Genomic DNA, 26,606 nt, shown 5'->3' with positions numbered 1-26,606 from the left:
TTGAGCAAGGATGTGTAAAGGAGTTATGTGTGGGACTATGCTATATGGGCTCCCTGGAAGGGGTTACGTGTGGACTCCCCCAAGGGGTAGTGAGTGGGCTTCCTAAAGGGGTAGTGAGTGGGCTCCCTAAAGGGGTGTTGTGGGAACTCCTTTGTGGGGTAGTTAAAGAAGTACTTTGAGGGGGATGAGTAGCAACCAAATTTGCTCCAACTAAAGATGAACCAATGAGAGTGGTTGCATGATATCATCTTCACCTAAATGGTGTGAGACTTGGTACACCTCTTGGTAATGGGGGGAGGTTTTGGAAGTGCCTAGAGCAAGAGGGTGTTGTGGTGTTCCCTATGATGTCAGTAAGTGGAGTATTATACTAATGAGTGAGAGGATGATATGTATAAAATAAATTGAATCTCATACATTAAAAAAATGGTTATTTTTCATTTAAGTTATACAATGTGATCAATCAATAAAAAAAAAGTGTTTTTGTTTTTTTGCATATGATAAAAATCCTACAAAACCTATATTTCCTTTCTTCTCTAATAGTGATTAGGCATTGTGGAGATATATTTTGATGGGTACTAGGGCAACCTCTCCAAAGAGCACTCAACTCCTTCCAATAGCCAAAGCATCAACCAAGGAAATGATGAGGCTTTAGTACTTCAAACACCTCCACCTATAGGAAAATATGCCCTAAATTTTGGCCACTAGGATATGTTAGTCTCACGCGGGTAGTAGATTCTTTAACTTCTACGTAATGAGCTATGACCACCAATCACTATGCAAGTAGGGTAGCCCTGCATAGTACCACACACACTAGAAGCTAAGAAGAACCCCCTTGGTAGTCTTTTTCGTGAGATGGTGAAGGATTTTAAACACCCTAAAAGACAATTTTTATGTTTCAAAGCAATGTAACCATGGTTTCTTATGGGATTCCTACCCCCAATGGTCCTAACATGAGATATACAATTTTTTATGGCCCTTGTGTGGAACTTAATGTATTCAATGTTATGGTTATTTTTGAGGAGTCTTACTTTACTTATGGTGTAAAAATGTAAGAAAAAATAAAAGAACAAAACTATGCTAGATAACACAAAGAAAAATGCTTAATGAATGAAACCAATAAACATAATTTACTAGAAGGACTCCCTTTATTGACCTTTGAAAGTAGAAGATATATAATAGATGGATTCCAAACACTTGGAGATAATTGTTTGAGAAATGGTGCTAAAAAATAATCAAAAATGAGTTTTCTTTCTTCAATCTCATTTCAAGCTTCCTCTCTCTCCCAAATAAGTATGAAGACTCTCTCAATGGTGAAATCCTCTTCTCTATCAAATGATGGAATGTTGTGGAGAAATTTTTCCACGATAACAATGTTTTACTTCTTCTTATTTTTGGTCTTCTAATGGGCTATTTATATAGAATTTTAAACTCCTCTTCCCTATCTTGCTCATTAATGATAAAATTAATTATGATTAGGACAGGAGGATCCCTTGGAGGATGCATATCTCCAATTCTATTGGAAATTGGTTGTCCTTAGTGTGGTACATGTGAAGGAATCTTAATTCCAAGTGTGTGAAGTGGTCTTAGATGGTTGATTTGGACTTGTGCTCACTCTAATTTCTGTGTTTAGATGAGGAGCACTAGTAGAATTTGTAATTAAAACCTTTGGACAAATTTTGATTTTTATACTTCATGATATTTTCAGTTGGAATTTATGGACTACCCTTGGTGTCATCTATATTGTACAAATGTGTATATGATTTTTCTTGTTAACACATGCTAAGGGTTGGTGTAACCAATTTGTAATCACTCTTTGATTTTGATTTTGATGGCTTCATTGCTTGAGGACTACTCAAGTCATAAGTTAGACTTCCCAAGTCATCTCAAAACTTACATTACCTAACAAACAAAAAAGGTATAAAAATATATAAATAAAATAAATGAGCATAAATAAATATTTAACATTTTCACAAAAAAATCAAGTCCATATTTATTTGTATATTGGTTGATGGATATTTATCAAAGATAATTTTATTTATTCATTTGTGTATAAGTATGGAAACGTCCTTTTCAATCCTTTAAAAAATAAAGTTGCAAGCATGATATCAAAATGTACATAACCCTTGTTTATATTCATGGTTAGTTATTTTACATTAGATTATATTGTTTGATCATAAATGATTGACTCATATGGCTTAAGTATTCAATATCTCACTTAGTATAACTTATAGAAGAAATGACATTTTTCTACGTTCTTTATGGTTAATTTAGACCAAAATTTTGCAAAGAGTTAAAAAAACTAGTTTAAGTAGTTTAATGTGAAGAATTTGAATGCTCCACTTGTTTTCCAAGGTAATAAATCAATTTATACATTCAAAAAAGTATTGTAAATAACAAAATGCCATATTCATGCTTGAAATTGTATTGATAGATTCATATGAAAAAGACTATTTAGTTATAAATTAATATTAGATATTGAAATGTTTAATCATTTATAATAATAATAGTTAATTAAAATTTTAATATTTTATTATAGTTAGTTAAAATTTATTTGGACTTCTCTCTCTCTCTCTCTCTCTATATATATATATATATATATATATACTTCATTTTATTAATATTGTAATGTTGATCATTAATATTTTAATTTGAATTCTAAATTTTAAATTTATATCATTAGCTTTTAAATATTTATTTAATTATTAAATTATATTTTATATAATTTTTAATTATTCATAATATAAATTTTAAAAAATGAAAATATAAAGTGTTTTATATGTGTGTGTGTAATTTTACATGTTCTATATTGTTGTTGTTGCAAGCATGTACTCTTTTAATTCTAATTTTTTGGAAAGTTTTTATGTTTATTTTTCTATCCAATTTGAGTATAATATACTTATTGAAACCGCAAGTTTGACTTCTGAAGTCACAATGTAAGTTCACGAGAGGTTTTTGATGGTGTTGAATCATAAATCTAGTTAAAAAACACAAATCAATATTTGGCCACAATTTTTTGCGAGAATTCTTGCAAAAAATAATGGTGAACAATAAAAATTAGAATTTAAGGACTACTCATTTTCCATCTCATTGATTCAATTCAAAAATATAATATAATTAATAAAATTAATGTATTTTGGATTTTAACAACCTTATCTCAAGCAGTTGGGAGATTCTTACCTTGTAAGCCATTTCACTCTGAAATGAACTTCTCTAAAATCTACTTGTCATCCTTGTGTGCCATTAGATTATGTGTTAGACGATTAGAAGATTGTTAATGGTTTGATCAATGGAAGGTAGTTGAGTGGTTGGAACTGTTCACCATATTTGAAACAATTGCAAAACATTTGCGGTTCTCTGTAGAAAGGGGGGCCTGTGTAAAACTGAGACACCACTCTAATTTATCTTGCATAATTTGTTGTTTGGTTCAATACCACCATACCTTGGCAACATGGTAACTCTACACCATTCTTTCTCATATTTGCAGCCTGTTCAGGTTTTCCCAAAAAACTCAGCACCAGACAAGCACCTTATGTGTTTGTTTTCATTACACTGCTGGCAAATAATGAAAAGGCCCTGACCTTCCTCTTCTATAAAAATCTTGGAGTTGCCATTGCGGTTTTGGCAAGGAATGAACCTCACTGTCACCCGCACCATTGCAGGGTTTAGAATGAGCCTGCATGGGAAGAATTCCAGATACTTAGCTAACTCCCCTATTTCACCCAGTTGCTAAATTTCCTCAACCCTTCCAATGTAGTTTCCCCTAATAAACAATCTAGGCACCGGCATAGGCTTCCCCAAAAGATCCTGCAATTCCTGCCAAAAAGGGGGATGCATGGAAATATCCCATTCATTGACAGAAACCCTGAAACCTCGAAGAATTAATTTCATAGTGTAGCAATACTCAAATGTTTTCCTTATTCCCCTCAAGCTCCTGAAATACAAAACCACCTTATCTTCTCCCCGGGGGGAGCCCTCAACTTAGCGTTTTTGATAGAGGATTTTTTGAATATGCGGGGTCTTTTGGTAGACCTCTCATCTATTATCTATTGCAAATTATTCACCCTTGCTTGAATGCTGCTAGATTGGAGCCTGAAAGATTTGCCTCGGGTACGGTGACATACCTCTGAAATGAGCTCCATCAAATCTCTAGGGGGAATTTCATCCATGGCTTTCCTGAATCTAGAAGTAAGATTCAGAACAAATAAGGTTAGAGACGAATAGTTTGACGACTATTGTTGCATCCAAATCGTTTTCGTGATTGATTCTCCAGGAGTCAAGGGCAAATCTGCCCGAGAGGAAGAAAAGCCATTGAGAAATCCATTGCCCTTGGAAATTTTTCTTGAGATTCGTGTTGGGTGTTGTTGAAGATGCCTTCGAATTTTCATGACCAGGGGTAACCATTGAGAATCCATTGCCGTTGTCGAAATTTTCCTTGAGATTCGTGTTGGTCGTGTTGGTCGTTGTGTTGAAGACGCCGCAATTTTTACACCAGGGGTAACCTTGTGCCATATAGAGACGTGACAACTAACAACCCAAAAAACTTCAAGAACTTCAAGAAGATATAGTATGTTGGGTAAGATTTATTGTTTCCAATTCGAGAAGAGAAAAATCCTTTCTCACTCATGTCACAATTTTCACTCATACTTCTCTAAAGTTAAGAATTGTACTTATCAGCGGTCCAATGCATTCAGAGGCTTAGGGATCGTTTCACAAGGAATGATAATTTTGTATTGGGAGAAACATATAAAGAGCACTACTCATTGAAGTTTTTTTTGAGGATTTTGTTTGGCTTATTGAATGTATTAGAACTAACTTCAAAGATGGAGGAACCAAAATACCTTTCTCTAGTTAATTGCTTTTTACTACAAAGGAAATTTGAGTTTCATCAACATTGAGTTCATTAGAGCTGTTTTGATACTTGGCAATGGATGTATGGGAGGTTATATTCCTTTCTGATGATTGGTTTGTTTTATTATTTCACATTTCCTCTATGTTATATTTGTACTTACCCATTGAAATATTTAACAAATCCCCATATATATATTCTTCTTTAGTTCTTGTTGAATAGGGTCATGGTGAGTTTCTTCTATCTTTATTTTTGCAGTTAGCCTTTTTGATAGACGATTTTTTTGGATAAGGGGGTTGTTTGGTTGACCTCTCGTCTATTATCTGCTGCAAAGTATTCACCTTAGCCTGAATGCTCCTAGATCGGAGCCTAAAAGATTTTCCTTGGGTCCCCTCCTGCCCTCATAGACCTCTCAAATGGGATCCATTGAATCTCTCCAAGAAATTTCATCCATGGCTTTAGTGAATGTAGAAATGAGATCTGGAACAAATAAGGTGAGAGAAGAATAGTCTAAGGATGGTAGCCATCCAAATGATTTTCGTTATTGAATCTGCTAGAGTCGAGGGAGAATCCGCCCCAGAGGAAGAAAGCAGTTGAGAAATCCATTGTCGTTGTCGAAATTTTTCTTCAAATTCGTGTTGGGTGTTGTTGAAGACACCTGTGAATTTTCATCTACAATTTTTACTCAAGGGTAACCTTGTTCCACATAGAGACGTGACAAGTGACAACCCAAAAATCTTCAAGAACTTGAAGAAGATATAGTATATTGGGTAAGATTTATTGTCCAATCCAGAAGAGAAAAATCCTTTTTCACTCATGTCATAATTTTCTCTCATACTTCTCTAAAGTTAAGAGTTGTACTTATCATCAGTCCAATGCATTCACAGGCTCAGGATCCTTTCAATGCCTTTGTTGAATAGGGAATGATAATTTTGTATTGGGAGAAGCATATAAAGAGAACTGCTTATTGAAGTTTTTTTCAAGCTTTTGTGAGGATTATTGAATGTATTAGAACTATTTTTCAAGCTTTTGTGAGGATTATTGAATGTATTAGAACTAACTTCAGAACATGGACTAACCAAAATACCTTTCTGTAGCTGATTTCTTTTTACTATAAAGGAAATTTGAGTTTCATCAACATTGAGTTCACTAGAGCTGTTCTGATGTGTGGCAAGGTATATTCCTTTGTAATGATTGGTTTGGTTTATTCTTTGACATTTCCTCTATGTTATATTTGTTCTTTCCCATTGAAATATTTAACAAATCCCCATATCTATATTCTTCTTTTCTTCTTGTTGAATAGGGTCATGGTGACTTTCTTCTATCTTTATTTTTGCAGTTAACGTGGACAAATTTTTTTGACTTTGTGGCAGGTGTTGGACACAAACATCACTTCTAGTGGCATCTGAAATGTCATAAGGTTCCTGACAATTTTCAGGTGTTGTCACAGTAATAGGAAGTCCGAAAAGAGCATATGTTTTAGTTGCTTGACCTTCATCATTATTCTCGTCAGAATGTACAGAATCACCATAAGTAACTAGAAGAAGATCTAGACACTAATAGGATGTCCAGAAAGAGCATTGTTTTAGTTGCTTGACCTTCATCATTATTCTCATCAGAATTTATCTAATCACCATAAGTAATTGGAAGAAGATCTAGAGCTAATATTTGAGACATTTCTCAAGCACTAAAGATAGCTAATGAATTTGGCATGCTTGCAACATTTAAAGTTGAAGAGTTTGGGGATTCTTTCCAATTCTTTGGATTAGAATGCCTACAACCGTTTTCTAAGAATTGTCTATAGGTGGGTATTTTCTTGTTTAGTCCATAATTTATGTTCTAATTTGCTAAATATACAATGAAATATGAAACAAATAAGAAAGCCAAATCCCCTTCAATCAATGTTCTAAAAAGGTGTGAGCATTGTGAGTCATTTGCCATGCTCCCATGTTTATGTTATTGAAGAAACATAGAATGAGTAAAAGTTGAACCAATTGTTTCTGTTACTATTGACACAAAGGCTTCCCTTCTATAAGGACCTGATCAAAGCCACTCTCCTTGGATGTGACATGCTTGAGATTAAAATCTGGAATTGAGTCAACTTCTACCTTTCTTAACTTGACAAAGCTTTCCACCCCCAAAGCTATGATATTTTTGTCCCTTTTCTTCACCAAGTGTTTGGGTGTTATGAACACAACCTATACATGCAGATTGCTCTCTGTAGTTTGGTTAACAAAAAACAATTTTCTACTTAAACAGTGAATGTAAAAAAGTGTTTGTGAACATAAACTTTGTAGTGTTAAAGACCACAAAAAATATCGAAGCAATTTGCACTGGTAATTAAATATTTCTTGCTTGCCTTAATAGATAACTATTTTCATGGTCACATTTTTAAAGTCATTAGCTTAGTGTTAATGCATTTAAAATATCTTATTACAATTCTATGAAATTTCCTTTATGTTTTCTCTTTTTTTCTGATTTCAATTTCCAGTTTTTAAAGTTGAAATGAGCTCTACCCTACAATGCTATGTATTCATAAACATAAGACCTTTATTTCACAAAGCTTTTTCTAAATTAATAGATTGCTAACATTTGTTATGTATAATTTTCACAATAAAATCTGTGAGCATTAAATTTCACATACCACCGAGAAGAAGCAAGAATTGAAGCTTTGGAAGTCTGGTAAATCTCAAGACTTCCAAAGCTGAAGCTGCAACCAAAAATCTTAAGGTATAGGGAGTGTGCCTATAAATATTGGTACACATTTAAGAATATTTCTATAATTCTGGTTGTTTACAACATTTAGGAAAAGTGAATAGATATGTCATGCACACACTATATGGATAATGGATTTTAGCACTTTATGTCTTACAAGGTTTCCTTTGCAACATCTGGTGCAAATGGTGCAAATGCTACTAACTATAACTTTCTCACCCAAACATCCCACCAAAATTCAAGTTTGGTTGAGATATGATTATCTACTAGGAGACTAGATTAACTTTGTCTTCTTTAGATTGACAAGATTGTTGAGAATAAAATAAAAAAAAGTCTAATATAATGCTTCAAGGAACGGTTTAATTGGCCACTCCTCCAGACTCTCGACTCATTCATGAAAATAACAGAAAAATTAAGAAAAAAATAATAAAAAAAAACAGATAAGGACGCCACTAGATAGATTACCTTTAGGATTAGGCAGGGGTTGTGTTATTTTTATCTACAATAAAATAATTAAATAACCGTATATATCATTAAATAATGGACTATTTTAGGTTTTATTTACCCGACTCTTCCCCACAGCAAACGATCTCCATTTGGGTGAACATGTCTGTCCTAAAGAACAGCCAATCACTGCGCATGCAGGACCTGTTGAATCAGAGACCATTGCTGATGCTCATTCTCCAACACAGTAACCAATTGATCCCATCCCTGCTGACCCAGATTCTTCCCACGGAATAAAATCTGAACACGTCTCTCCTAAAATGCAGCTAAATGCAGCCTACGCAGAATCTATTGAATTACAGATCGTTGCTGTGGAAGATGTTAATCGCCCATAAAGAAGCTGTTGAGGCACTGGATTTACTATTTCGGCTACTCATGAATTTTTATTAGTCTTCACTTGTCAAGTGATTGGGATACAAATTAGGGATTTTAAGGTAAGACGCATTGAATTTGTTATTCCAGCTATAAGGTTTTCAATAGTTTTTTAAAGTGATTGGGAAGGTTATTCTATACAGCATTCCATATGGGTGTAGCGTTGTTTAAACGAACAATGTTAAGCTGTCTGATTGGGAACATTTTCTATACACTATAGTTAGTTGTTTTCAATTTTTTTAATGCTTATTAACTTACGAACAATATTTCTTTTTACTCTATCTTTCAATGTTATTTGCTTATTTCAATCCCTTGGTTTAATTACCTTCTGAATGGTATTGAACTTTTAGAAATTGTATAGAATGAAAATACATAAGTTTATGTCTAAACCAGAGTTAGCAACAATGATTCATAACAACTTTTTAGTATTTGAAGGGAAGAGTTAGACAAAGATAAAAAATAAATATTAGGGTTCACACCTAATTTGCTAGAAAATGGATATTTTGGTGTTTTTATTACTTTTTTAAAGTTATCCCTAAGAATATTTAGTTAAGAATTGCATTTTTCTATGGAATTAAGGGTTTTTAATGCTTTCCAAATAATGAACAATATTGTCTTCTAGTTTACCTAGAAATATTATGTTGTGATCTTTATAGAGCATCTTTCCTTGTAATGTCCAAAATCAAACACATTTTTAACTTAAATAGTTACTATTGCAAATATTCATCAATAAGAAAATGTAAAAGAAAATGGATATCCTAATATTGTGTAAAATATTAGCATAATTAAGATATGATAGTATTAAACACTTTTGAAAGGATTTGCTATTAGTCCTAAAATTTTCTCTACAAAGCTGCCATGAAAATCTTAAAATTATTTTGTTTATAGTGAATTAAAATGATCTCTAGTTTAAGTTTTATGATTTAATTGAAAATACATGCCATGAATAGATAGGGTTGAATTTTGAATAGATGCATATTGAGTATATGGTATTGTACATATTTTCTATTTCTATGGTGAATATATGGTATTATTTTTTATATATGGCTTGATTATATGGTATTGAAAATATTTGCTATGTTTTTTTTTAACTACTTATCATAACTGGAATTGGGATTAAATGAGGTGCATAATTTTATTTTACTACTTATTTTCTTATTTTTTGACCTTTTTAATATAATCACTTTAGTACATAGAGAAATACCCACTAAAACAAAGCTAGCAACAATGATTGATAGCAAACTTATACTATTTGAAGGAAATATTCAAAGAAAGATAGAGAAAATTAGTGTTAGCAGCTCATTTTATGAAAATGGGTGCTAGATGGTAACAAGTTAGAAAAAACAATCAAATAAAGGAGGAGCTGTTAGAAGAAAAGAAACAATTTGATCCTAAGCACCTTGGATAGTAAATTGGATATCAATTCCATGAAAGGTAAAATGGATAAGATCATGAGTGTTTAAGGAGCATGAACTAAGAAATCTTTGGTATAAAGCTTAAAAAGATGAGGACAATAGAAATAGAAGTAAAAGGTAGTTGGAAAAATAAAATAAAAAACATAAAGATAAGTTGATTTGTATGAAGGTAAATTATAATGACCATAAGTATGGCATGGGTGATTTTTAAATGAATAGCTAAGTCCACCAAGATGAATTAACATAGTATTTTATGTTCAAAAGGTAAAAGAGGCTACTACTATGGAAAATGGGCAATAAGTAGAAATTGAAAAAATATTATATGTACAAAGACCATAACAATCATACTAAATAGGAGTTTGGGAAGGAACTAATGTAGATCCTAAATGAAATTGACATTATTTTTCTAGTTAAATGGAACACAAAATCCTAGTTGGAAGGGTTGGCCAAATTCATTGTGACAAAGTTGGATCCAAAGTGAAATTGATATTATTTTTCTTGTTAGCACATAACACAAAATCCACAAGAGTTGGATGAATTGGTTGTTACTTAAGAAACAATGTTTCTCCTATCATTAGAGTTTATAGGACACATCCTCTCAATCAATACATTTGGACTGAAATATTAGGAATATTTATATAGAGATATGTTAGTTTTCCTCTATTAATTCTATTTTTTTAAACAAAAATAATACTAACAAGGAATTTGTAATTTTGGGTGCCACTATTGTAACATATACAACTTTTTTTTCATAAATGCCACAAACTACCTAGTTACAACATGTTTTCCAATAGTTGAACACAACTAGTGAGGGAAACAAATTTCTTGTCAAACCAATGGAGGTAAGATCCTTCAACCTATTAATTCTACTTTCCATGAGGAAAATAATTTAGATAAAAATGTCCCTATAATATGGTTTAAAAATATTCGATTGACTTCCTATGTTTTTCCATTTATTTGTGGATGGAATGCTATAGACCTTTTTTAAACTTTGTCAAAATCTTGTCTCGTAATATAGTACAAAATGCAATAAGTGTGTTTTTCCATCTTATGCATGACCATAGATTTTCTATTTCTAAAAATCTTGCTTGAAGCCCTTTATATATGCATCTCTATATGCATGATGGGTGAAAGGATCTATGTGAATTAGGGCTACCAAGGATGTAATGTTTTATGTGGGTGGCCTTGAAAGCATGTTTTCCAAATTGTTCTTGTTACTCTTGTTGTAATTGATAGTTGAATGAAATTTTTTTAAGAATTCCATCCACTTGTATTTTCTATTTTTCTCTAACTTAATTTTTTACTCCACATTAGTGGTTTCCCTTTAGGAACACAAAATATTTCCCTATATTCCTATGCAAGTAGTTCCAATTGTTGTTTTCATTCTTCAGTATATCCTTCTAGGGATGCCTTTGCCTTCATTCACTCATTACTAGACTAATTTTCTCCTAAAAGCTACATAACATATTTCATGCTATAACTAATGCCTTTATTGGCTTACCTCGCACTTACCAATGAAATCTTGAACTTGCCTTGTGTATGTTGATGTTGAAACATTTCCCATCCTATATGAGGTGGTATTGGTTGGATATCCACATGAATATTGCATCCTACATATACATATATTTCAAAGATAACTCCACATGCATCATATGTAAATACATCCAATTCTATTTCATCGATAAAATCAACACTAATAAGAAATTTTACTCTACATAGTTTTTTACCTTAATTTCCACATCCTTATTTACCCATCTAAATGGATATGGGCAAGGATGATCTCAAACCTCCAATTAAAGTTGTTTTACCAAATCCATTGCTATGAGATTATCTTATGAACCTCAGTCTAATAGGTCATCAATATTGGTCTTCTCAACCTAAATCTTAATGTCAAAGAGCTTGGTCATTTCCTTCTCTTCATGAATATAAAGACTACTTAGATTCATTTCCTTTTGTACTAATGTGAGTACAATATTCTCATCTACGCCATAGATTATTTACACTTGCTTCGTCCAATATATGAAGAGAAAATTCGTTTCTTCCAATCTTTCTTCCAATTCTTTGCGTTCACCTCTAGATGCAATTTCCAATACCTATCCTTTGTGTGGCTATGAAAGTTGTAGTGGTCGAAATGATTGCTAGGATCCACCCACTATTATTTAGTAACTATTATATTCTCTTCATCCCCCATTCCCACTTCTTCTTCCATTTGTCCCGAGCGTTTTGGTGCTCATTCCATTTCAAACGACTTAACCACCTTTTTTTCCTACATTGTCTAGCTACTATGCATGTATGAAGTCTCATTCATTTTTATTTGTTTGAATAATAACACCTTCTTTCATAGATCATTGTGTAAGCCACCTTAGCACTTCAGTAGTACACTTGGGTTCTTTTTAGATATACCTATCATGATGGCCATCTTTGTGCATTTAGTGGTATCATATACAATCTTCCCCTAATTTTGCTTTAAGTAATTCTCATGGATCCATTGGTCCTCTACATACATAATAGGGTAGAATTAAGAATTTATGAGGGTTTTAAAGTCATCCCACTTAGTTATTGGGGGATCACCATTTATCCTAAGTGTATTTGTTTTGAATTAGGTTAAGGCATGGCCCCTTAAATTCATTCTAATAAATGTTATTTTCAATTTCTCATTTATGTGGTGAATTCTAAATCAAACTTCTAACTACTACAATGAGTGGATTGATTTTACAAAATTGACCTCACCTTGATATGACTTAATGTCCACCATTGATTTCATACTGAAGAGGGGCTATGATTAATTCATGGCATGTGGACATGGCTGCTCCTTGTCACGTTCTTTCCTTGACACCTTCTTTGGATCCTCTTGATCACCCATTTTTACCTTTGATCTTATTTTTAATTTGGAACTTGCATAGTCTCTCATTCCAACCTTGTTTTCTAGAGCTACCATAATGAGGTTCATCTTGTGAATTATATTCATGAGTTTCACTTCTATCTATGAAAATATCTCATTTGTTTACTCTTGAGGGTTATTGTGAATAGATTCATGAGTCATGGCTACGGTTTTACCGCTTTGTCCTTAAACCAATTTCCCTATCCTTCATTACTTCCCACAAACTTAGCAAAGAAACCTACTATGATAATAATATGATCTGTAAATTTCCCTATATATTCTAGTGGATTTTTCACCACTACAAATATGATACAAATAGTCAAAATGTATACTATGAGGGTTATTTCCCTTATATTACATCTTTGTTAATTATTAATGTGTTGTTTACATATGCAATAGATATAATGCTAAAAATAGAGAGAAATAAAAAGGACACATAATTGAAGATACGCTCTGTGAAAACTTATGGGAGGAGGCTACTTTGCTCTCTCTCTTTAAATGGAATAATGAAATTATAAAGGATAAGGAATTGTTTGAGGAGTTATTTGAGAAGTGTGGCATGATAAGATAATAAAACCCTTATGTTATTCTCTCTCACTCTTGCTCCATGTTGGGTTTCTTTACTATAGAATAAGATACAATAAAAGTGATGGAACCACTTGTCCCAAGTGGTAGAGTTATACAATAGCCTAACAACAAACTAGGGCTCAAGATTGACTAGTTAGCCTATCAATTAGAGTTAAGAATTTGATCCTTGTAGAGATTTTTTATTGTATTTATGTGGATATCCCCTTTCCCATGAGTGACGGTGACTGGCATGGAATACTCTTGAACCACGGTGATAAAACACTATAGGTAAAATTATAAGGGACATAACTTTTGAATAGAATATCTTATTAATTTGATTATTATTGTTGAAAATTTTAGCGATAAAATAGTTCCTTGAATTATGCCTTAATCATAGGAGCCAGAGAAATTTCCTTCTTTTGCATGACTCGAGTTCCTAAAAATCAATATATTCCCTAAAAATTAGGATGGGTGCATATAATTTAGGAATTAGTCCCTAAAATTTAGGATTGTTGGGTGTGGAGCGTGATTATCTTCTATATTCAAAGGCATCACCACATTTGACCCTAGTTCGTAATGGGACAGCAATGTCGCCAATAAAATATTCACTGCAGGGGGGTCCACGGGGGTGGTGGCTATGACCTTTGGGAGCCCCCCCCTGGTGGGGGGATCGGGGGCAGCTCCCGTGAAGCTAAGAATAGACGTAAAGTTTCCTTGTAAAATGTTGTAATTTTTTAGTCAATCTAGGCCGTTCATTAGGCAGAGATCTCATGGTAGAAGTTATGTTTTAGGGTTTTTTTCCCTAGAAGGAAACCCCTCGCTATATATGAGGGAATTGTATTATGTCTATGTATATTTGTATTCCAATTGAGGAAGAAAGAGGAGATTGAGAGCAAAGAGGGAATTACAGTGGATATGTTGTAGGTTGTATCTCTTCAGTTTGATGGATAATATAAAAGGAAGGGCTGGTTTTTTCTTCATGGACGTAGCCCAAACTGGGTGAACGACATATATGTGTGTCTCTCTTGTTTTATGAATTTTCTGTGTTTATATTTTTGCAATATTTTGTGTGTTCCATTGCTCTGTAATATATAATTCTCTAACAACTGGTATCAGAGTTGAAGGTCTATTTGGCTAATAAACTCGCACGAGAGAATGGTTCCTTATTTGAGTGGGAGCAATGGCAGAAGATAGTAGGTTTAGGGTAAAAAAGATTAATAGCCAAAACTACAAGTTGTAGAATATGTAGATGGAAGATTATCTATATGAGAGAGATCTGTGCCAACCATTGAGCAGAAAGACAAAGAAGTCGATGAGTATGACAGACACAGAATGGGATATTCTCGACAGAAAGCCACTTGGAACAATACGGTTGTGCCTAGTAGCGTTGGTGGCATTTAATATTTCAAAGGAAACGACAATAGAGGGTTTAATGTCGACATTGGCCAAACTATATGAAAAACCCTTGGCCTCAAACAAGGTATTTCTTATGAATCATTTATTTAATATGAAGATGTCAGAAGGTGGATCTATTGCTGAATATTTAAATGAATTTAATACAGTTATGAGTTAGTTAGGTTTTGTAGGGGTAACCTTTGATGATGAAGTTAGGGCTCTGTTATTTCTGTGCTCATTACTAGAAAGTTGGAATTGTTTAGTTATGGCCATTAGTAACTTTGTCTCTCGATCTAGTACTTTAAAGTTTGATGATGTTGTCAGTGCAATCCTTAGCGGGGAAATGCGATGGAAAAGCTCCGGTGAGACATCAAGTAATTCTTTGGCTGCAGAGACTCGGGGAAGAAAAATGGAAAGAGGATAAAGCCATAGATATCGTAGTAAGTAAAGAAAAGCTAGATCCAAGTCCAGATCATGGATAGTGTGTTGGAAATGTGGGAAGAAAGGACATGTGAAGAAAGACTACAAGTCTTGAAAGGGAAAAGAAGGAGATGCACATCAAAAAATAATCATGAAGCGAATGTAACACGTGATGTGTTGCAAGATTTAATTCTTTCATAAGAAAATATTATTGATTCTTCGGTGGTAGATTCAGCGGCCTCATTCCATGCCACACCTCATAGGAAACATTTTTATGATTATGTTCAAGGATATTTTGGATAGGTTCGATTGGGTGATGATAAACCCTATAAAATCATTGGAATGGGTACAGTTTTCATAAAAAAACAAAATGGAAATTAGTTGCTATTAAAGGAGGCAAGGCATGCTCCAAATCTGAAGAAAAATATGATTTCAACAGGGCAGTTGGGAGGTGAAGGTTGTATAACTACTTTCATAGATAAAACCTAGAAGGTCACTAAAGGATCCCTCGTAATAGTGAAAGGAGGAAAGGTTGGTACATTGTATTTATGCAATGGTATTTCTAATTCTATTAATGATTTAAACTCTATAGGAGAAGATACGCCATTGTGGCATCATAGGCTCAGGCACATGAGTGAGAAGGGGATGCATATTCTTCACTCATGAAATTTGTTGCCAGGTTTGAAGCATGTTGATTTAAAATTCCGTGAGAATTGTGTTTATGGAAAACAAAAGAGAGTCAAATTCCTTAGAGTTGGGAAATAAAAGAAGAGCAAAAAATTAGAGCTTGTGCATACAGAAGTATGGGGACCTGCTCAGGTATCATCTCTTGGTGGCTCTCATTATTATGTTACTTTTACTGATGAGGCAACTAGAGAAACCTAGATTTATTGTATTCGAAATAAATCTGATGTATTTGTTACTTTCAAGAAATGGAAAGCTTTGGTTGAAAATGAGACAGTAAAAAGGTTGATGTGTCTCAGATCTAACAATGGAGGTGAATATTGCAGCAAAGAGTTTGATAGGTACTGTTCAGAGAATGGAATTCGTAGAGAGAAGACTCTTCTAGGAACACCACAAGAAAATGGTGTCTCAGAAAGGATGAGTAGGACAATCATGGAGTGTGCAAGGTGCATGAGATTGCATGTAGTATTGCCTTTACAATTTTGGGCAGATGCTATAGATACTGTTGTTTATCTAATAAATAGAGGGCCTTCAAGCTCCTTGGATGGTGGTATTCCAGAGGAGGCATGGACATGTAAAAAGGTAAACTACTCTTTTTTAAAGACTTTGTTTGTGAAGCGTTTGTCCACATTAGTAAAGAAAATTGAACAAAGCTTGAGGAAAAATCAAAGAAATGTACCTTTATTGGATATGGTGTTAATGATTTTGGTTATCGCTTTTATGATTATGAAAAACACAAAATCATTAGGAGCAGAGATGTCATATTCAATGAAAAGGTTTGGTATAAGGATCAGCTACAGGAAGAGAAACAAGAAAAAGAAAACAGAGAATACACAGTGCTTGATGAGATCACAGAAAAAGTGATGGTCCCTAAAAATCATAATGATCAACAGCCAAAACAATAACCACAATAGCAAAAAGCACCTCAAACACCTCAAAGTGGTGTTAGAAGATCTACCAGGATAAGTAGACCCCCTGAACGATACTCTCCTTCATTATATTATGTATTGTTGACTAATTCTGGTGAACAAAATGTTATGAGAAGCAGTGCAGGTAGAAACTAGGAAGAAGAGGGAGAAAGCCATGAAAGAAGAGATGGACTCTTTAGCACATAACTAGACTTGGGACTTAGTCAGGTTGCCTGAAGGTAAAACAACATTGCAGAATAAATGCGCTTACAAGTTGAAGGAAGAAGATGGAGGTAGAAAAAGGTATAAAGCTAGACTTGTGGTGAAAGGGTTTGCACAGAAAAAATGGTATAGACTTTGATGAGATATTTTCTCGTGTTGATAAAATGACTTCAATCAGAAATATTTTAAGTCTAGTAGTAACTGAAGATTTGCATCTTGAGTAGTTAGATATAGATATAGCCTTTCTCCATGGGGATTTGTAGGAAAAGATATATATGCAGCAACCACAAGGATATGAGGTAAAAGGGAACGAGAAATTAGTGTGCAGGTTGAAGAAGAGCTTGTATGACTTAAAATAGGCTCTAAGGTAGTGGTATCTAAAATTTGACAGGTTTATGTCTGAACAAGGTTATACTAGATGTCACTGTGATCATTGTGTTTATAACAAAAGGAAAAATGATGGCAGCTATATTATATTGTTATTGTATGTAGATGACATGCTTTTTGCAGGTTCTAACATGCACGAAATAAATGCACTCAAAAGAAAATTGGCAAACTAATTTGCAATGAAGAATCACAAATTAACATTGTCTCAAAGTGAGTACATAGAAAAGGTGTTGAAAATGTTTAATATGGAGAATGCAAAACCAATTAGTATACCTTTGGCTATCCATTTCAAATTAATTAAGGAGGAGTGTCCCAAGGGTCGGGAAGAAATGGCTCATATGTCTAAAGTTCCATATGCATCAATAGTTAGAAGCTTAATGTATGAAATGGTATGCACAAGGCTTGATATTGCACATGCAGTGGGAGTTGTAAGTAGGTACATGAACAATCGAGGAAAGGAACATTGGATGGTGGTGAAGTGGATTCTCAGGTATTTGAGAGGTACCACAAATCAAGAATTATGCTTTGGTGGTTCAAACATTGCTCTACAGGGATATGTTGACATAGATATGGCGGGTGATAGAGATAAGAAGAGAAGCACAACAAGGTATGTGTCTACTATAGGTTGAACAACTGTGAGTTGGGTCTCAAAACTGCAATGTGTTGTTGCACTCTCAACAATAGAAGTAGAGTATGTTGCTGCTATAGAGGCTAATAAAGAAATGATTTGGTTACAAAGGTTTCTAGATGAATTGGGTAAGAAGCAAGAGTTGGGAAAGTTATATAGTGACAGCAAGAGTGCCATACATCTTGCAAAGAACTCTGCATTTCATTCTAAGACTAAACATATACAGCTCAAGTACCATTTCATACAGTGAGCTTTGGAAGATGGACAGTTGAAGCTGGAAAAGATACACACTATCCAAATCGTGTAGATATGTTAACAAAAGTTGTAACTAGGGAGAAATTGAGAATTTTCTCAATTTCAATTGGTTTTCATGTATGATGAAGAAGATGACAAATAGCTAGGTTTAAAGTGGAGTCATCGTCCAACAAATGAAACAGTGGTGGAGTTGCTATAATCAGTCTCCAAGTGGGAGACTATTGGGTGTGGAGCCTAATTATCTTCTGTATTCAAAGGTATTGCCGCATTGGACCCCAATTTGTAATGGGGTGGCAATGATGCCCATAAAATATTCGCTGCAGGGGGATGGCTACAGGGGGGGATCGGGGGAAGCACCCCCGAAGATAAGAATAGATGTAAAATTGCCTTGTAAAATGTTGTAATTTCATATTCAATCTGGGTCGTTCATTAGGTGGAGATCTGATGGTAGAAGTTACGTTTTAGGGTTTTTTGCCCTAGATGGCAACCCCTCGCTATATATGAGGGAATTGTATTACGTCTATGTATATCTATATTCTGAGTGAGGAAGAGAGAGGAGATTGAGAATGAAGAGGGAATTACAATGGATCTACTATAGGTTGTATCTCTTCAGTTTGCTGGATAATATAAAAGGAAGGACTCACTATTTCTCCGTGGACGTAGCCTAGACTAGGTGAACCACGTCTATCTGTGTCTCTCTTGTTTTATGCATTTTCTGTGTTTATATTTCTCCAATATTTTATGTGTTTCATTGCTCTGTAATATATAATTCTCTAACAAGGATGATTTAGGTTGCACTAACGTGCTGAAATTGAAAGTCGAGTTCTTTATTTTCTATTGTGAGGTAATTGATAAAACCATAAGTGATTGCATTTCAAGTGGTTGACTAGAAATAGGACGATTTGCATGGGGAGTTAACTCATGATAACTCAATAAGTCACAAAATCGTTCCTTAATTAAAAAATTCACTAATTTTAGCCATTCAAATTTCTTCAAAAGGAGGAACGAGGACACAATTTATTCATTATCCTATGAGTATGAGTTGGTGAGACAAGATAATAGAGCTCATGAGTTTGTGAGTAGGTTGAACACATTTGTGTGTGTGAGCTTAAGAGAAAGGTGTTACAAGAGAAACTTGTGCATATAATTATTGTGAGGAAGAGTTCCTAAGATTTAGGGAGAAAATTGACTACAACAGAGATGTTATTCAATCTTAGGTAAGGGAAGGATAAGGGTGTATTCTCTATTGAACACAATTTATGTATTGTATATCATTCTTATGAATTTTTTGATAACGATTTTATTTTTGTTCTTATTTCACTCCATCTAGTAGAGAAATTATGTGTTTATGTGACAAGATTTTTTTTTCATATTTCTCATATTAGCCAATCATAATTTCATGGATTTTTTAAACTTACATAATTGTAAAGGCCTTTGAACGTATAGTAGTGTCACAAGGCACCACACTTAAAATTTGAGGCCTCAAAATTCCCTTCGAAGGTTCTAGAAAATAATTCTCCAATTTCGGTCCCATTGATAAAATTGCTCCTCCGGATATATTATGTAACGAACAGGGTCCATATACACAAAAAATATTCAAAATATCTCGAATATTTTAATATCCATAATAGGACAAATAATTTATATATGATAATGTACAAGACATATGGTATTGATATGGTTATAGATGGTGGCCTCCTTATATACCTAGATAGGTTCCCATTTGTGAATGATCATGTCCTTTAAGACATGCCTCTTTAGTAACTAATTATTATTTAATTAATTATTATCATGATTATTATAATTATTACTATTTACATTATTTTTATATATTAAATTCATAACATTTCATTCTTCTTTAGAAAATCTCTTTCCTCAAAGCTTATTGGTGACAAGACATGTCATCTATTTCTTTGTCTTGATCCATATATTTTGAAGTTCTTTCACGTTCCATATTAAATGATATAAGCTGATAGAATCCCTTGAGTGATAAATAAAATTTTCAAATTGGGAAGGGATTTGACCATCCTCAATTAATATTTTGTGGAATATTGCATTTATTGGTACTCCACATGAATTTTTATCATAGGACTTATTTGTGCTCACATCGATATTCTTGGGAACAAATGTGAGATTTTCCTAGTATGATGGATATTCAAATTGGTTAAGATGTCTACTTTTATGATTTCGGTATCGATAAAGAGTTCTTGTGATCTAATTTCCCCTTATCTTGTTTGTGATGATTTCATGTTTTCATTGAGGCATCTAATTTCCTTCACATACTGAATTTGCTTGGTTAAATGCTTGGTTTTCACTTTAAATTTACATTGTTTGAATAAAGTCTGAATATGATTTTACTTTAACTCGTTTTTTATCTTCTTGAGTTGTGATATTGATTAAATCGATATTCGTTCCTTTTTCTTCAAATTCGATTATTACTTCTGAAGACTTAGACACTTCTTTCATGATAAATTATTCTAATTTGTTTTTCAATGATTTTTTTTTACCATTTTTAAGTTTATTAAATTGATTGAGTAGCCTTTGATTATGATCTATGAGATGTAAGAGTTCTTCAGTTTCTGATTCATCAACCTTATTTTCAGAGTTTTGATCATTAAATATTTTTATCTATACATGCCTCTCTACATGCATGATGGATGAAATGATATATAAGAATTAGAGTTCCTAAACATATAACCTTTTATGTGGGTGGACTTAAAAAAAAAAATTGAACTTGTTTGTGTAACCCTTGTACTTGAAGATTAGTAAAACTCTTGTAAGAAACATATCAACTTGTAGTGTTTATTTTTCTATAACTTGAGTTTTTTCTTCACATCCCTCTTAGATGACATCCATCTAGAAGCTCAAAAAATTCACCTTTATTCATGTAACAATCCTTCCATTTTTTTTTGTTATGTAGTACAAACCTCAAGGTTTTCCTTTTCCTTTATTACCTCCTCACTAGAATGATTTTCTCATAAATAAATAGAACATATTTCTTGTTGTAACTAATCAATTTCTTGGCTTGCTTGGAGTTTACCTTGGAAGGTGGGATTTTCATTTATACAATTAATGATGAATTATTTCACATCCTTGATGAGTTAGTACAAGTTGGTTTTCCACTTGAACATTCCATGCCACATATACTTATAGGGACTCCCAAAGATAACTTCACATACATCAAGTTGAGCTACATCCAATTCTACTTCATCAATAAAAGAAACATGTGCAACAAATTTTATTCTACACTATTATTTTACCTTAATAATAATATTCGTATTTACCCATTGCAATTAATATGGGATATGATTATATCAAACAACCAATCCAAGCTTGTTGACTATACCCATTGCTATGGTATTAACCTATGAATCTCAATTGAACATGCCATCAATATTTGTATTCTCGACCTATATCTTAATTTCAAAGAGTTTAGTCATGTCCTTATCTTACTGAAGATAGAGGCTACTTAGATTCAACTCCTTTTACTCTAATGTGCATAAAATATTCTTTTTCTTCCCATCTTTCTTCTAGCTCTTTTGGATCATTTCAGTTCTAACGCTTCTCCTGTGTGTGCCCATCAATTTTTCTGTGATTGAAATGACTACTATAATCCTTGAATTAATATGCAGTGGATATTATCTTCTCACCATTTCCCCTTTTCTACTTCGTGTTCCCTTCCTTTGAAGATTTTTGGTGCTCTTTTTGTTTCAAACTTCTTGAATACCCTTTCTTGATGCACAAAAATTTGAATTTTCATGGAAATTCACCTTCTCTAGATGACACAACAAATATCTTCATCATCAAGCCCTTAATTTTTTCTACGAAATAATTTCATGTAAAAAATCCTACTTCACTCACAATGAATCCTAGAGCATGCACAAATGAAGACTATTATCCATCAGAAAATTTGTAAACATAATGAAAATTTCTTTCATTAATAAAATCATTCAAATACAATTACAAAAACATTAGAAAAGTATTCATTACTCTCTTGGCTTTATTTGACATTCAATTTTCCATTAAGTTTTATCGTAGGCTTACAATGATTAAATACAAAGTTAGAATAAAAGTACTTATTTTTACATCCATAAATCACTCTTGATTTATTCCCTAAAGCTCTCATGCTTTTCAAGGAAAACTAACATTTTCCTTATGGAAAAATCTTTCTTATCCATAACTTTTCCTAAAACCATTTTATAATAATTAAAATAACTAAGAATATTTAGTATTAAGGAATTACAATTTGTTTACTTACAATAACTAAGAATATTTACAATTATGGAATTACAATTCTTTTACAATATTGAAACCCTGTTTGGATCTTTATCTTCAAAAATCTTGATGACTTGGATCTCCAAAAAGCTTAAGGACTTGGAAGCCCTTAGGCTCCTCCATTAGACTCCCAAGGTAGAAGTACAGTTTCATGGCCTCCTCACTATGAGTTGTTTTTGTTGATGTCCTTGTGGATCCCATACACAGTTTGTTGTTGATCATCGACTTTGTCATGTTGCTTTACTATTCCTTCGTAAATTCCACTTTAATTCATCTTTTGTCTTCCTTGATGCAAACTAGTTGTTTTGACCTCCATGTTGCACCTCACTATGTCAAGTGAAAATTTTCTAGCCAAGTAAACAAAAAAGTTACACATACATCCAAGAAAACTATTAGCCCCATTCCATGCTTGTAAAGTTTCTCTCTAAACTCTCTATCTCACTTCAATTTGCTAATCGAGCTTTATCTCCATTATACCAACAAACTCTTCCTCCTATGACTTTGTTGCATCCTCATTCACAACACCCTTTTCAAGTTGTTCACCCTTGGTTTCTATTACACTTGTATAGGTTTAAAAAATTATAATCACCTCTACCACGCGTGCAGGAAAAAAATCAATGTGAAGGCCAAAATTTGTTTGTCTTTGCCTTATCATTCCTTATGGGTATCCCTTTCAAGTATTTCTCCTCCTCTTTGTGAAGAATAAAATTTAAAATTTGTTCTACTCTATCTTCCTCTTTCTTCATGACGACTTCAAAAGATTGTCCAACATCTCCAATAACACCTGAAATCATAAACAAACCATTAGAAAAACATAAGGATTTTTAGGCTCATTTGATGTATCAAACATCAAATCTCCACCAAAATTTCTATCTTCTCCATGGATTTCTCCTTGCTTAGGTTCACCCCTATGAACTATCTCCTCACACTTAGTAGGTTTGATTTCTTCCTTCAATTTGTGTCTCAGCTTTTGTCTCTTCTTCTTGGCCCATAATATTTCAACATGTCACTTAATCCTTTCCTCAAGTTCCACCCATATCCCCATTTCTCCTCATTTTTTTGTAGTAGCTCCATAAGAACATTAAACTGTGATTTTATCTCAATAAGTTCCCTTTCATGTTCTTGATCACTCGTTTTCCTTATACCAACTAATTTGGCATCTTTGTGGCTTCCCTCTAATTCTTCAAATGACTATCCATAGTCATCTTCATATTTGCCTCTTCCTCTATGAGATTTCCACTACTGACTGTGAAGTGAAAATAACCTTTATAGTAACAGGTCTCCTTCCTTCTACACACTCCTCACCAATCTTCCAATTTGCACTTGGTTTATTGGCATTCTTGGTTCCCTCCCCTTGAACCCTTTGAAGCACTTCTTTCTCTTGAATTTTCTGTAGTCACTCTTCTTCCTCCATCACAACTCCAGTATTTTTCGTAATTCTCACCACATCCTCCTTCTCAATCGTTGCTACATGTCATCAATATCTACAAATTATAAAAAACCCAAAATGAATTTACGTGCCACTATCTTAATCTTGTTTTAACTTTTTTCCATACTGTTGTGCAAAAGTCTTATGTTGTCTCTAGATATCCTCCTTTGATACCACTTTGATGTAGGAACATTTGACATTTCTTGGAAATTCACCTTCTCTAGATCACAAAACAAACTTCTTCATCATCAAGTCCTTAAATTTTTATGCAAAAGAATTTCATATAAAACATCCTTCTTCACTTATAGTGAATCGTGGAGCATGCAAAAATTAGAACTATTATCCATTGATAAAATCATGTCCATAAAATTACAAAGAAATTAGAAAAGTATGCATTACTCTCTAGGCACATATGCTTGCATGGGAGGCTTAGGGGGGGAGTTTTGATGGAGGAAAATTTAGTAGTGGTGTATGCCTCTAGGAAGTTGAAAACAAATGAAAATAATTATGTAGTATATGATTTAGAACTAGTTGTGGTATTACATGCTCTAAAAATGTGGAGACACTACTTATTGGGAAAAAAATCACCTTGGTAACTCATCATATCAGCTTGAAATGTTTTTTCAGTGGACGACACCTTAATTCTAGACAATGTAGGTGGTTCTTGGTGAATTTGAATTTGATAATAAACAAATAAAAGGGAAAGAAAATAAAATAGTGGATGCCTTAAGCTGACATGGAGATGTTATAATGAAAGTATCAGTGAGAATTATTAGAACCTATTTTTTAAAGACGATAAAAAATTCCATAAAGGTACATCCTAGATACCTCGAAATTCAATATAAGTTGCAGCAGAGAAAAATTTGAGGTTACACTAAAAATGTTGAAAATTTGTTAATCTACACGAAAAGATTATATGTCCCTATTGTGAGTATTATGAAATAGAAATACTAGATGAATATAATAAGAAACCATATGAGGGACATCGTGGGTATCAAATTATGATAACAACACTAAGAAAATAATTTTTCTAGTCACCCATGAAAAAGGAGGTGGCAGAATACTTGTCAAAATGCCTAGAATGTGAGCAAGTGAAGGTGGAACACCAACACCACACTAGATTGTTAAATCCATTACCCATTCTTGACTGGAAATGGGAAGGGATTTTATTACAATATTTCCAAGAACCAAATGACAACATCATTACATTTTAGTGGTGGTGGACACCCTAAGCAAGGAAGCACACTTTATACCTATATAGTCTACCTATGAAACAACATAGGTTGATAACATTTTCATGAAGTATATTTTCTTAGTGCATGGGCTGCGAAATATGAGAGTGTCTTACAAGAATGATAAATTCACTTCTAAATTTTGGAGAGCCTTATCTCAAGGCATGGGAACACATCTAAACTTTATCATTGCATATCACGCCTAAAGTGATGGACAGACAAAGAGAACCAATGAAATGTTAGAGGACATGCTAAGCGTGTAAGTGATCGATAGATCTACCAAATGGGAAGATTTTATACACTTAGGCTAGGGCAGGTAGGCCGTATAATATAGGCTATAAAAACTTATTTTTAGAGAAAATACATTCTGAACTCGCGACTCTGAAATAGTTGGGCAAAGGTGTGCGGATTAGGGAAATATAGCCACACGATTGCCCAATTGTGGGAAAAAAGTTGTAGAGTCCTTGGATCAATGACCTCATGATTGTTTGGAGTTAGCGACACTTAGGGTGCATGACTGTTTAATAAGCAGTTGCGAGACTAGCGCATCTATGAGAAACAAAGACGCGTAGAAGATGGGTTTATGTCCTCATGAGTGATGGGGTGATAGATGCAGAAATGCGTGACCATATGGGGTAAATTCAATGCAGTGTCATGTATTGTTTTTGAGGAACATGTGTGTGGGATGATTGAAAGACAAATTTTATGCTTATGAGGCTATTGTTCTGGTTTTATACATAATTTTTGGGAGGTTGGGTATGACATGGAGAGAGAGTGATTGGGATCACATTCAGATAGTGCTGGTTGCTCAATTGAGCATGACATTGGCCAAATGTGGGTTACTGAAGCTCCCTCATAGCCCCTTGCTCATGTTGCGGGAGTATTTCCTTCATTTTTTGATAGGGAGATAGGAGTCAGATCGGGGGGGTTTCATGATCTGCGGTCAATATTTGACATTGACTACTATGGTGGATGTCTATTTTGTTATAGGATTAGTGTTGCATCATGAGGTACTACCGATTTTTCTACTGTCTCGTCGAGTGGACCTACTTGCATGGATGAGGGTCCAGTGTGGGTGTTACCTTTCTTCTGAGGTTTTTGTATGTATTAAGACATTTCTCGATATAGTTGAGCAAGTAGCTCTAGCTATGATAGTATGACTTGTCACGTTAGTGTCACCACATGTGCTTTTGGAGCTCGTATTTCCATCCACAGGAGACTTTAGGGAAGCATATTATCTGAGTGGGCCAGTTTTTTTCATCACACGATGACTGCACAACTCTCATAGGACTAGATCGGGTAGTTGCACAACTATTTTTATGTTAGCATAATTTGCACCATCTTTTATGAGAGGTTTGTGATGTTGGCTCTTATACTAGCGGTGCCACCACGGCCTCAGAGAGATCCACAAATATGATGGTGGGCCCCTATGATGCCCCTTGCATGAGGGGTATGATAGGGAAATACTAGA

At 33.7% G+C, this 26,606-nt stretch overlaps 1 pseudogene; it reads right to left on the bottom strand.

Annotated features, from left to right (window-relative positions):
* Positions 1–3,489: 3,489 nt before the first annotated feature.
* LOC149229568 (uncharacterized) lies at positions 3,490–8,228 on the bottom strand (annotated as a pseudogene).
* Between the last annotated feature and the right edge of the window lie 18,378 nt (positions 8,229–26,606).

This window comes from Pinus tabuliformis, chromosome J, assembly GCF_031772625.1.
Source record: "Pinus tabuliformis cultivar Carrire ecotype Pingquan chromosome J, CPIR1, whole genome shotgun sequence".
NCBI classification, from domain to species: domain Eukaryota; kingdom Viridiplantae; phylum Streptophyta; class Pinopsida; order Pinales; family Pinaceae; genus Pinus; species Pinus tabuliformis.
This window is presented reverse-complemented; position numbering and strand designations above follow the sequence as displayed.